Raw genomic sequence first — 11,583 nt, 5'->3', positions numbered from 1 at the left:
CGAACCCATTTTCAAGCAACGCTATCATCAGGAGAAGAAAAGCTCTTGAAACCCAGCAAAGTCCTTGGAGTGAGAGCTCTACTCACTCGTGTGTTGGTAAAACTGAGCTTTCCAAAGGTGAAAGTACAGCTCTGTGCAGAATTTCCACTTCTCTCATCTCTGCTGTTTGTTCTCGTCCTCTGTGGCCTCAAAAGGGCTCAAACATCCAAGAAAAACAAATTTCAGTGCATCACTGAATAATGAACTTGAATAATCCCAACTGAGTCATCAACTTAAACGCCTCGTTCCCATTAGCACTTCCCATCAGCTCTCCTGAAGGGCTTTGATGAGGTTACAGCCATCTTCAACACGAGGACATGAGGGTTTCTGTCACATGCTCTGATGCAGTGTTTCTCCCTGTGATAAAGTGGTTGCCTCTACACAGAGCACCGAGAATTGTTATTTAAGATAGGAAAATGAGAGAAACCACACAAAAGGTTTGGATTTTTGTGATAATACAGGAAATAAGCCTCCCTAATGTTCTATACTATATTCTATATAAGGATTCTCTCTATATTAATATTATATATTAAGATCTTTAAGGGATCCGTGGAGGTTAAGAAAGCCAGGAGACAGCCTTCCTGAGCTGCATCCTGCAGGCTTGTTGGTGACCTGAGGAAGCAGCACTCCATTTTCTTTTGCTTTCTTAAGAGATGCTTTAAGGCAAGAGAAGGCAGCTTTACGTGCTGCTCCACAACTCTTGCACTTGGCCAAAGGTTGCTCTTGACCTCAGCTCCTATTTATAAGTTTTGAAAGCCTACTATTTGGGCCTCACTTTAATGGCTTTTAAAGCCTATGTACAGATAAAAATCGATGGGAAATCAACACTGCAGATGATAAGTGACTGCAAAAATGGAGTCACTGATTGCAACCCGGAGACCTCTGGTGCAAAAATAGCTCTGTAGCTCCATTGAGACGAGCCTCAGTAACTTGAATGGCAGACGGAGATGGAGGCTCCCTTGGTGTTTGGATGTGCCTACTTGCTGGATTTATCAGTAAAAACACAGTCTAGTTTCCATTTGTTATTCTGATATCGTGGAAAGTCTATTTGGGGAAAGAAAACAGCTTCGGCAGGGTAGATTCCCATCTTCATCCCATCCAGTCTGGCAAGATGAAATTATTCTCTGGAGCCGATAGGCCTGTAACAGGCAAAGATATGTCTATAAATCTTGGAAACTGCTGTTCTTTAGCTTATAGGTTCATTAATAGAGTGATGGACCCTGGAAGAGAAATTGCCTTCAGTGTGATTGCCATTAGCGGGTTTGTTGACAATGAGCCTTCTGACCTTACCAGGCAGCGAGGCGGCGCACTGCATGGAGGGGAGCTTGGAGAGTAATTACCGCCATGATACATCTTGGTCTGAGCTGGAATTAAAACAAAAAGTCCGTTTAGTAGCCTTGAAGGTCACTGGTTTTTGCTGCCCGGGTGGGATGTTTTATAGGGATATTGTTGCTGAAATGAAACTTAAAGCATTATTCTGTCCTGGGCTGTATTAAGAATAGTGGAGAGGCTGCCGCTTTCTGCCGCTGGCTGTTTCATACGTAGGGTGGATGGGTTTGGAGTCTGAAAGGGAACTGAGAGGAGGGTTTGGAGTGTGTGTGATTAGGGCAGGAGGGGGCAATGTGGAGTGCCTGAGATAATGAGGGATTTCTGATGGCGCAACATATTTCCCTGTTGTCAAGAGAATAGAATGTGACTGCGAGCTTTGCACCTGTCCAAAGGTGGCAGATGGAAGTCAATAAAATAATCTTGAGAGATGGGGGCTCCTACTCTGAGCTCGCAGAGCTACACGACTCGCTGCAACCTTTTCCTATTAAATTGGCTTTTTTCCCTGTCACAAACTGTTTGTTTCATAAGACCGAAATTACTGGAAGATGCTGGGGAGAAATGAAAGTCTAATGATGTCCGATTCATTCTCCATCCTGCTGGCAGTTTCCCCTTTACGACACAGCATATATTTAATTAGTTTTGAGTTTCCTCTTTGGAGGACCACAGGCTCCAGATGGCAGGTGATGTCATCACCTCTGCTTTATGGAGTTTGGTCCTATCTTGCTTATCTTCGGCTCTGCCTTGTTGCAATGCAAGTAGGCATAAATGGGAAGAAGGGGTTTACAAGAAGTGAAAACATCCAGCAATTGAAAGGGCTGCTCTGCCAAAGATTGGAAAGAGATCAGTTTTACAAACCAAAGTAAGCAAACAAGCAACTGAAATGGTTCAGGTGTTACCATATATCTGCCTAGCAGCTCAGAGGAGTCCTGCATCAACGTGAGTTGGAAGCTGGAATCTCAGCAGTGTAAGAGATGTGGTGTACTCAGTGTTATAGGCTGGTTTATCACTGAGAGGTCAATTAGTGCTTTTCACTGTGGTCCCTTTGAAACTCAAATCCTGAAAGCTGGACTTCTCAAATTTCCTAGCTCAGTGTTGTGAATGAAGGGGTGAGAACAACTCAGCAGCACCGCTAGTCCAGAAAGAGGGGAAGGTCAAGCGTTAGAAGCTTTAGATCAGTATCTTTGACAGCGGAAATGAAGTAGAAAAAAAAAATGGAAAAATAATATACTCGTATTTATCACTTCTATCTGCTGCTTTCTGAAGCACTGAAAATGCTTTCATCTACCTTAAGCATCCCACTCCAGTAGCTGCATGCAGGGTAAGCGTGTAATCCTTCTGCTGCAGGACCACCAGTGACTGTCAGCATCCCTCTGCACCACCAGCTCTGCCCATAGCACAAATGCTTCAAAGAGACAGGATTAAAAACCGATTCTGCTCTGAGGACAGAGCACGTTTGGTGCCTGAGATCCCATCAGCTGTAGCTTCAGAGCTATTGTAAGGTGATGGATTCTTGCCCAGCTGAAGCCCTGTACAGCTCCATGGGCTTGCTTTGTTCTTGTGATGTTTTCTACCCTTCAGTACAGTCCCTCTGTCCAGGCAGGACAGTGATATGGTGTCAGGGTGAATACAAGCATGGTGTATCCTGAGCTGGGTGCTCAAGACCTAAAGAGTAGACTATGGAGACAAACTGACACTGCTTTAGCTCCAGCTCTTTCCTGTGTTCACCAGGGATTCCCTGTCCTGCCCAGGGAACATCTACTATGTGAAAAACAGATTTCACATAAACAAGGACTGAAAGGAGTTCTTATTGCTAGAACTTGAGTATGAGGTCCATTAACTTTAAAACATGGGCTAGCCTTGGAGAACCCTGTGTGTTTTTCATCTGCAGAAGAAAAGAAAGACCTGAATTAGGAGGACTGCACAAATACATCACTGCCCTGAGTAAGTGCTGTCATCCACTCCTGTGAGCACCCCTTCCAATGGCAGATTCATGGTCCTCAGAGAAATTAAACTCAGTTGTGGGTGGAATCTAATTTCATCCCTTGTCATTAAACATCTGCAGTGTGGATTTGCTGTCCTACCCAGGTGTTACAGGAAGGAACGTGCTGCTAAAGAGCAGTTGATCATTCAGGGAGTTCCCTGTTTTCCATGAAAACCATGAAAACAGGGCTGCTCTTGAGTGCAGGGAGAATGTTCCCATTAGGATATGCTTGGCCACAGCCTTGAACCTGGGGTTCCTTCTGGACCAGAGAGTTGTGTGCTTGCATCTATCTCATGTGCAAAGCTGCCCAGCAGCAGCATCCTCCAAGACCAACATTCAGTTTCACATGCTGTATCAGTCGGGAGCTGATAACAGCTATCGGGAGCACAGATATCATCTGAAGTGAATCTTTCATTTCCTGGCCAACTTGCCAAGATCAACGATGCGAAGAATATAGTGCTGCTCTCACTGCAGAACAAATAGGACTGTCCTCACTGTGCTTTTTTTTTCCTTATTTACCTCGGGAAGTTTACATTCCAAAGCAAATCTCTTTGCAGCAAAGACAAGATCCCAGAGTTTAGTCCACAGAAGTAACAGCTGGGTCGTGTGTTCTGGGACAGGCCAAGACCTGATGGGATTCAGTGACTCGAGCCCAGCCCAGCACTGGGAGAGATTGGGATGCTGTGCCATCCTTCTCTGAAACCCCAGTTGCAGGGCTGGCATTCAGAGCCTGCTGAGCATCTCTACATCCCCGATCCAGTCTCCTAACTGATCATGCTTATGAATTCTGATCTGCTGACATCGAGCCCCAAACAAAAGCGCAGAACCTTGTCTAATAGCCCTGTGCAAAAGAATATTCAGGAGATATTAACAAGTCTCATATGGTAATTTATGTAAATATAAACCGTAACTCGGTCGAAAAGATGCAGTTGAACCTATAGAAAGAGTCTGAAAGCCAAGGTTTTCATGATAAAACATTAATTGATGCTTAGTCTTTACAACCCAACGTCGTGCATCCTTGCACAGAACAAAGAAGGGAAAACCAAAAGCTTTTCCCATCTTTGTGTTCAGCATCCAGAATTCTGGAATTATAAACAGACTTTTATCAGGTTGCATCTGCATAGAAGCAACCTTGCAGCTCATTAAGCTCCAGGCTGCAGCTCTCCATCCACACTGCAGGACTGTTGCATGGTGTGGCAGGATCAGGGCTTCAGCCTTCCCTGAGTTCAGTAGGATGGAGGTGAGCCAGGAGATGAGGCAGCTCCTTTCTGGCCCCGTCTCTTTCCCTCCTGCCACACCAGATCTGCCAGTCAGCTGTCCAACCCCCGCTGGGCACATAAGATCTTGATGATCTGCTGATGCAGAACGCAATGAAGACATTGGGCTTCATTTGGTTCCGGATGACTTCATTAAGGTCATTTCCAACCTTAGCAGAGCCTCCTCTTCCATCTCCCAGCTGAGTTTTGCAAGGACTGTGTATTTTAATTAAAGACGTTTAATTAGTCTGCCCATAATCTGTCAAAGCTCTCATGCTGAGGCATAATTAATGTATTGAGCCCGTACCTTGCAGCTTCCATTATATGTATGTTTCCAAAACAAATCTGCACTTGTGTTTGAAAGGACGTTATAATAACAGTTTGGAGCACTTCTTGTTACTAGAAGAACAGTATTGTGCATTTATCAAGTGTCATTCCCCTGAGGCTGTCCAAAGGGCATCAGTAAGGTGTGTGTGTACTCAGCACCTTCCCAGACTGAGCCTCGAGCACACAATCAATATTTGTAAATTACACTTCAACCTTAAAGCTGTGTGGAACTTTCTGGGGGGGCAGCGAGGCTGTCTTTGGTTTCCAATGGAAGCAAAATAAACACCGAAGACCTTAGACTGAGTTATAGCGAAAGCCAAATTTTCCATGCTTCAAATCAATGATCAGCTCTAGGGAACGGTCCTGCTTCCATCTCGGAACCAAAAGGAGTGTTTAGATTGTCAGAATCTCTTGGCACGTTGTGTCCGATGCTTGAGTGAAAACACACTTCCAGCTATAGGTGATGGTTGGCCATTGGAACTGCCTGCTCTTCCTGCAACTGAACCACGGAGATATACTTTAGCACTGCAGAATGAGGGCAATAATTTAGAGGAAAGGGACACAGGACCTTCATGATAAAAATAGCACGCTGTCCTCCTGAGATACTGGCTCATTACTGGCTGTGGAAAAAAGGCCATTTACTGAGGCATAAACACCATTCACATCCTCCTTTTTCCTGGCTGTTCTCCCACTGAAATACTGATCCAGGGCAGCACGTGTGCAGAGCACAGGGCTGCAGAGACCGCAGCCGGGGGGAAGAGGAGAAGACGAAATGGAAAACATATTTCAGCAGGAAGATTTCTAAGTGAGATAAATACTTTGAACGCCGAATGGAAGAAGTGGTATTTTGGCCAACCCTAGTCCTTAAATTCACGTTGGATCAAACAGATCCCTCTGTTTTTTTTCCTCTGTTCAAGCCATTTTGCAGTCCCCTTCACGGCACCGTCACTACTGTTCCCCTTTGTCTCTACTCCTGCCTTTCCCAGTGCATAAAGAAAATATTCCACATTAAGGGGAATATTCACAACGCAGAGGTTGAGCAGTGGAACAGCCCTGCTGCTGTACCCAGGTTGGTTTTGTGTGCTCAGGGCGTGATACGGGCACAGAGGAATGGTGCAGCTCTCATGCCTTGGCCCCACGTACATCAGCTCTGCTCCCACCCCATGGCCAACCCATTCCTCATCCACCTTCCCATAGCACCACCAGTTATGATGTGTTAACTAAAAAATGGAGACCCAGCGACTTGAGTGTTACTGTGAGTCACCGGTTCAGCCGGGTTCTTTATTATTATTAATGATGAAATACTGGGGCTGGGCTGCTAATGAGTCTAAGCTCCCTCCTGTGTGTTTATTTTTCTTCCCCCTTCAAACTGTCATTTCAGAGTAAATTACTTCTCCCTGCATCTTTGTCAGGCAACACTGTACTGCTGCCTCCCCCCATCTCACCCTCTGCTCTAATTTCAGGCTTATTCAGTTTCTCTCAATGCAGTTTACTAAGCAAAGTACAGCATATCCTCCCATCTGTCTTACTTAAGTGGCACGATGCGCCTCAACAGCAGATAGAGACATCATTTTTATTACGCTGAGTTCTGGTTCTTGTTTTTTTTCTTCTCTCCTCTGAATTATTTACTAAGCCATTACCAGAAAAGGGGGGAGAGGTGTGGAGTTAGAGGAGGGGGGGGGGGAAGAAGAAGCATTTTTAAAGGGGCAGGAGGGAGCGGTGGGGGAAGCAAACAATTTTTCGAGCATCACTCAAAAACCGCCGCGATTTTCTCACCTTTGTTCCATCTCGTGCTCAACATGTTTGTGTCAGGCAAACAACCCACGCTAGATGGAATTTCACACCATCCGAGGCATCAGTGTCTCCAGCCTTAATGTGTATTATGTTCAAACATGCAACGTAATCCATCAAAAAAAAAAACCCCTGCAGACCTCGCGCTTTCCTCCAGATTTACCCTGCCTTGCAGCCTCCCTCCCTCTCGGCGCTCACATAGCCGGCCTTCTGTCTGTGGCTTTCTTTATTTATTTGGAAACAGCCGAGCAGATTCGCAGTCAGTGTGTGCTGTCGCTGCTCCTCTGGCTCCGTGCCTGCAGATTTATCCCAGCAGAGGGGACTCGCTGGCTGCTGGCTGTAGGATTAACTTGGGGTTGAACTCGGGCTCCGTTCCGAGCGCAGCCAAACTGCCCAACCTGCTTATATCAGAGCTCTTCCAGTGGGTCAGAAAGCCACGCTGCTACTGCCTGCCCTCAGCCCAGATTTGTGCAGAATAGCATCGCATTGCCATGAGGACAGTATTGAGATTAGATTGAGATATTTACATCAGCTCAGGAAGGAGGTGAACTATTGAGATACAATTCACGGAGCAGTGCTGTGGTGACAAACACACCTGGCCCTGCTGATAAGGCTCTGCTCTCACGGCCATCTCCAGTGAATGTTGAACATTCAGAGGGAGTCTGTCAGGGGTTTATCATAGAAACAGTAGGAAATACTATGGTGTGTTGAAGTTTGTTTTTCATTGGAGACCTTGTGTGTCTCTCCAGGCTTGTTTGCTTTCAGCCCCGTCCCCAACCACTGTTTGTGTTTTCCATGGTGCACATCCCCATCTATCACCACTCAGTGCTCACCGCCTTGCTGTGCAAGCAAGGTGATTCCACACGTCACAAAACAAACCCAGCAACACTGGAAGCAGGACAGAAGTGTTGAGTTTCTGATCATAGGGTTTAGAAATGCAGGGAAGAACAACTTCTCTCCCACCTTGTCCAAATCAAAGCTGCCGGGTAGCTGATATGTGCTGCAGAGAGCAGTGCCGTGTTGCACACCTCTCCCAGGTGTAGTAATAGTGATGAGCATTAAGCTGTCTGCTTTGCACACCGATGCAATGCACCAGGCTTATTACCCAGCCTGGTTTTGGAACCTCTTAGTGCAGAGGGCAGGGGCACAGCACAACGCAATGGCATTGGCGTGACCCCAGTGGAGCAGCAGAGGCATTTGCACACTGAAACCATCCAAACTGAGCTGCGCTCCCCAGAGGAAACCATGCAGCCCGCTGCTCGCATGGTGCATAGGTGCATGCCCATCCGTCTCTCAGCACGGCTGCTGGGTGCTGTGATGGGGAGGGAGCAGACAGGCGTCGGGGGGAGAAGCAGTTTGTCGGCCCCGCTGCAAAGGAGCTCAGTGCTCACAGCCCAGCTGTCTCCTTACATCCTTTCCTTGCATCCTGGCAGCAGTTCCTTCACACCTCTGCCATGCTCTGTGCAAGGAGCTGTGCTCAGCCCACGGCCGCAGGGATGGCGTGGGGTTGGGGCCTGTGCTCAGAAACTTCCAATGACAAATTTTAATGGGTGTAATTTAGGGAAATACGGTCCATTCCATCTGCTTTGCATTAACTTGAGTGACTACTTAAAAACACAGGTTGAAATATTACAGCTCCTCATAATTTCTCCGCATGACTGAATTCTAATGGATGGAGAGGAAATTATGAATAAGGCTTTTTATCAATTTTCACAGGCACGCTTTGCCATAATCCTTTTATTTCTTGGGGCGCCGTGTTTGTTTATCGCCATTTTATTTGTTTAATAATTTCCCTCTTTTCCTTAATCTTGCTGGTAATTACTTCCCATTCTACAAATATTTGAACCAATTTTGTTCCTTATAAATATTATTATGTTTCATGTTTTTAAAAGCTCTGCTTCTCCCAGTGGGGTTCAGCCCAATGTAAGGCTGGTGGGCCACCAATGCTGTTGTTGGAGGCTCAGTTGACATCCCAGCCCCACGATAGCAGTTAATTTTCTCTAATTACCCCCCCAGTGCATTGCTTCTCCTTGACCTGCATTGATAAATCAACTGGCCGTTACCTTCTTGGCCACGTCCTCTATGATGGAACTGATAATGATGATGCCATTCGACACAGTGCTTGAATATAGCTCTGGTTTCCAAAAAACACCACCAAACCCCCCCTCTGCCCCCCCAGCCAATAGTAATAATGAAGAGAAATGGCATGGGAGCAGTGACTCAGGCATGAGATGCAAGCGTCCCTAATTTACTGCTTGTTTGTCTTTCCAAACTGCAGGTGCTTAAAGTTACTGTTCCCAATTAATCATGACAATATATACAATTTATGGAATCTGCATGGTAATTGCTGCGGAGCCATGCCTGCAGGTGGGTCCAAATTGCTGCAGTTGAGCTGTAATGGAACGGGGTCGCTGAGGGTGAAAGCTGGTGGGGTGTTGCTCATAGGATGGGTGAGCTGAGTATCTGAGGCTGGGAAAAGCTCTGCTGGTAGAGCAGCTCCTTAGGTGACTGCTGGCTCTGGGTAGCAGAAGATGCAAGGTGTAAGCAGGCTGAAGGAGAGCCCTGCAAGGTGACAAAAGGTGGTTAAATGCTGTGTGTGTGAATCCAGAGGGCTCTCTCTTCTCCAGGTGATGCTGTAGACCCGTGGCAAACAGGAAAGGTGGACTTCCAGCTTGTCCCCTCCTTGCTGTGTGCTCTGCCCCCAGGCTTGGGGATCTCAGCTCACTGCTCTGATTGATCACCCCATAAACTGCCATCAGAGGGGTTCCTGGGCTATTTCAGTTCTGCCTCAGGGGAGTATCCATCAATATTGCTGTAGCACTGGCGTTGTGTGGGTGACAAAGACGTTCAGAGATCATGATGCTGTATTAAATGCAACTGTCTGCTGTAATATATCATCAGCCTGACTTTAAAAAGCTGGCTCTGCACAGATAGGTAGGAAGGAGAAAAGAGCCTGGAACACAAAGGCAGTCGGGTTAATCAGCAGATCTGGTAGATGCTGTTCTGCTGGAGGATTACATTCTGCTGTAAGGATTACACCTCACTAGGATGGGCTCACCTCACCTTTAGGGGTAAGGAAACACACAGCATCCTTGCAACGTTACGCACGTCCATATAACCCAGGGCTCTCTCTCTGTGTATTTAAACCATTGCAGTGCCATGCAATGAAGGTCCTCTCCCTAGAGGAGGGCTCCTGCCCAAAGCTCACTGGAGCAGGGTTGGAAAACACTTAGAGAAATTCTCATATTCTTTGTTTTTTTTTTCCTTTTCCTTTCATTTTGTCACTGCATTAGAAAATGTGTGGCTATGCAAATATTTCACAAGCAGTTTGGGATCTCTCAGGATGAATGATGCTTTGTAAAATACGATTATCTTTTGTAATACATCACCTACTTGCACTGCAGCATAATTTTCAACTTCCCTCGGTTTTCCATGTAGCAGAAAATAAGCAGAATACTGAGTAGGGAAAGATAAGTTTCATTAGCAGCAACTTTGACACCGCGTATATATCTTAACGTTGCTGCTCTAAAGATGAAATCAATGGCTGCGTTTACATGAGGGCTCCGACACTTCTGAAAAATCCCACATACAATTTGTATTGAAGATGAATGCTTCTGAGAATTGGAAAGCTGCTGTTTGCATGAGCGATCTTCCAGATTTGCTACGTATTACTCATAAGTCTGGAGAGGAAAGGGAAAAAGTTGTTTTAACTCCTACAAAAACACGGGCATTGGATTAGCAAAAGAAGGTAAATGGAACAGATGAAAGCTAGCAGAGCTGGCTTTGGTTGTGTTGATTTCACCCTCTGCTAACATGGAGGATCCATCCATTTCTGACCTTAACCTTTCCACAGTGCTCATTATCAAGGGGAGAAGTGAGGTGTGTTGTGCACGTGAATTCATTTTCAGGTGTATTTAATGCTAGGCAGCCATTTAATCTCCTCCTTGCTTTAGAGGAGGCAGTGACATGGCCAGTGAAGCAGAAGACCAGGTTAAAGAAGTTGGCTTCTGATTCCAGATGTGTGCTCTGTGGACAGGCTCGGATCTGCTGACCCAGCTGCATTAGGAGTAACCTCTTTTTGTGAAGGCCACGCTGTCAGGTTCTTGTTTCATATGTTTCTGTTGCTTGAAACGACTCATTTTAGCACTTGCCTAAATACTGTAGAGGCTATCAAAGACCTTGAGGCCTTTATTCGTATATATACTATTGCCAGTAAATGTCATCATTTCTCACACTGTGGGGATGCTGAAGTATGTGATATTCCCATGGTTGTTATTTTTTCTCTTCCTTTCCAAAGGCAGGGTAAGAGAAAGATGACAAAACTCTCCTAAATGAAAGCTCTGCCAAGTTTGTGCTCGTTGCTTTCCGAGTGTGTGCTGATAAAATTGAGGACGTTCATTCTCAAACTCCTGTTTCAAAGCAGGGAAAGGAGGAGATGCTCTTCCTTTACCCTGAGAGCCATGAAGCCCCGTGCCTGCACAGAAAATGTGGTGCTTCGTGATATTTAACGTCCAGTTTTAGTACTGACTTAAGGTGAAATAGTTGGGTTTGATGGCATCTCTTAAGGGGGGAAAAAAGAAAGAGTCCAGACACATGGAATATGTCCCAAAGTACCCACTCAGATCAAGTGGTTTAATATTAACACAGTAAATGCGTGGGGTTAATGGTGCTTCTTGGAGGATCCCTGCCTTGTGCCAAGGACTCTGTATGGTGTGGTGGCTTGTAAAGCAGGGAAAACCCACAGCCACGAAGGGCTGCAAGGAAGCAATAAATGCAGGGCTGTGGGATCTGCTCTAGGGAGGGATGAGACCTGGGACTGCTGGTGCTGACTTCGTTCAGCTCCAATGCTTGCGACTGGAA

The sequence above is a fragment of the Excalfactoria chinensis genome, chromosome 23 (genome assembly GCF_039878825.1).
Source record: "Excalfactoria chinensis isolate bCotChi1 chromosome 23, bCotChi1.hap2, whole genome shotgun sequence".
In the NCBI taxonomy this organism is placed as follows: Eukaryota; Metazoa; Chordata; class Aves; order Galliformes; family Phasianidae; genus Excalfactoria; species Excalfactoria chinensis.
The sequence above is the reverse complement of the archived record's forward strand: the minus strand, read 5'-3'. Positions refer to the sequence as shown.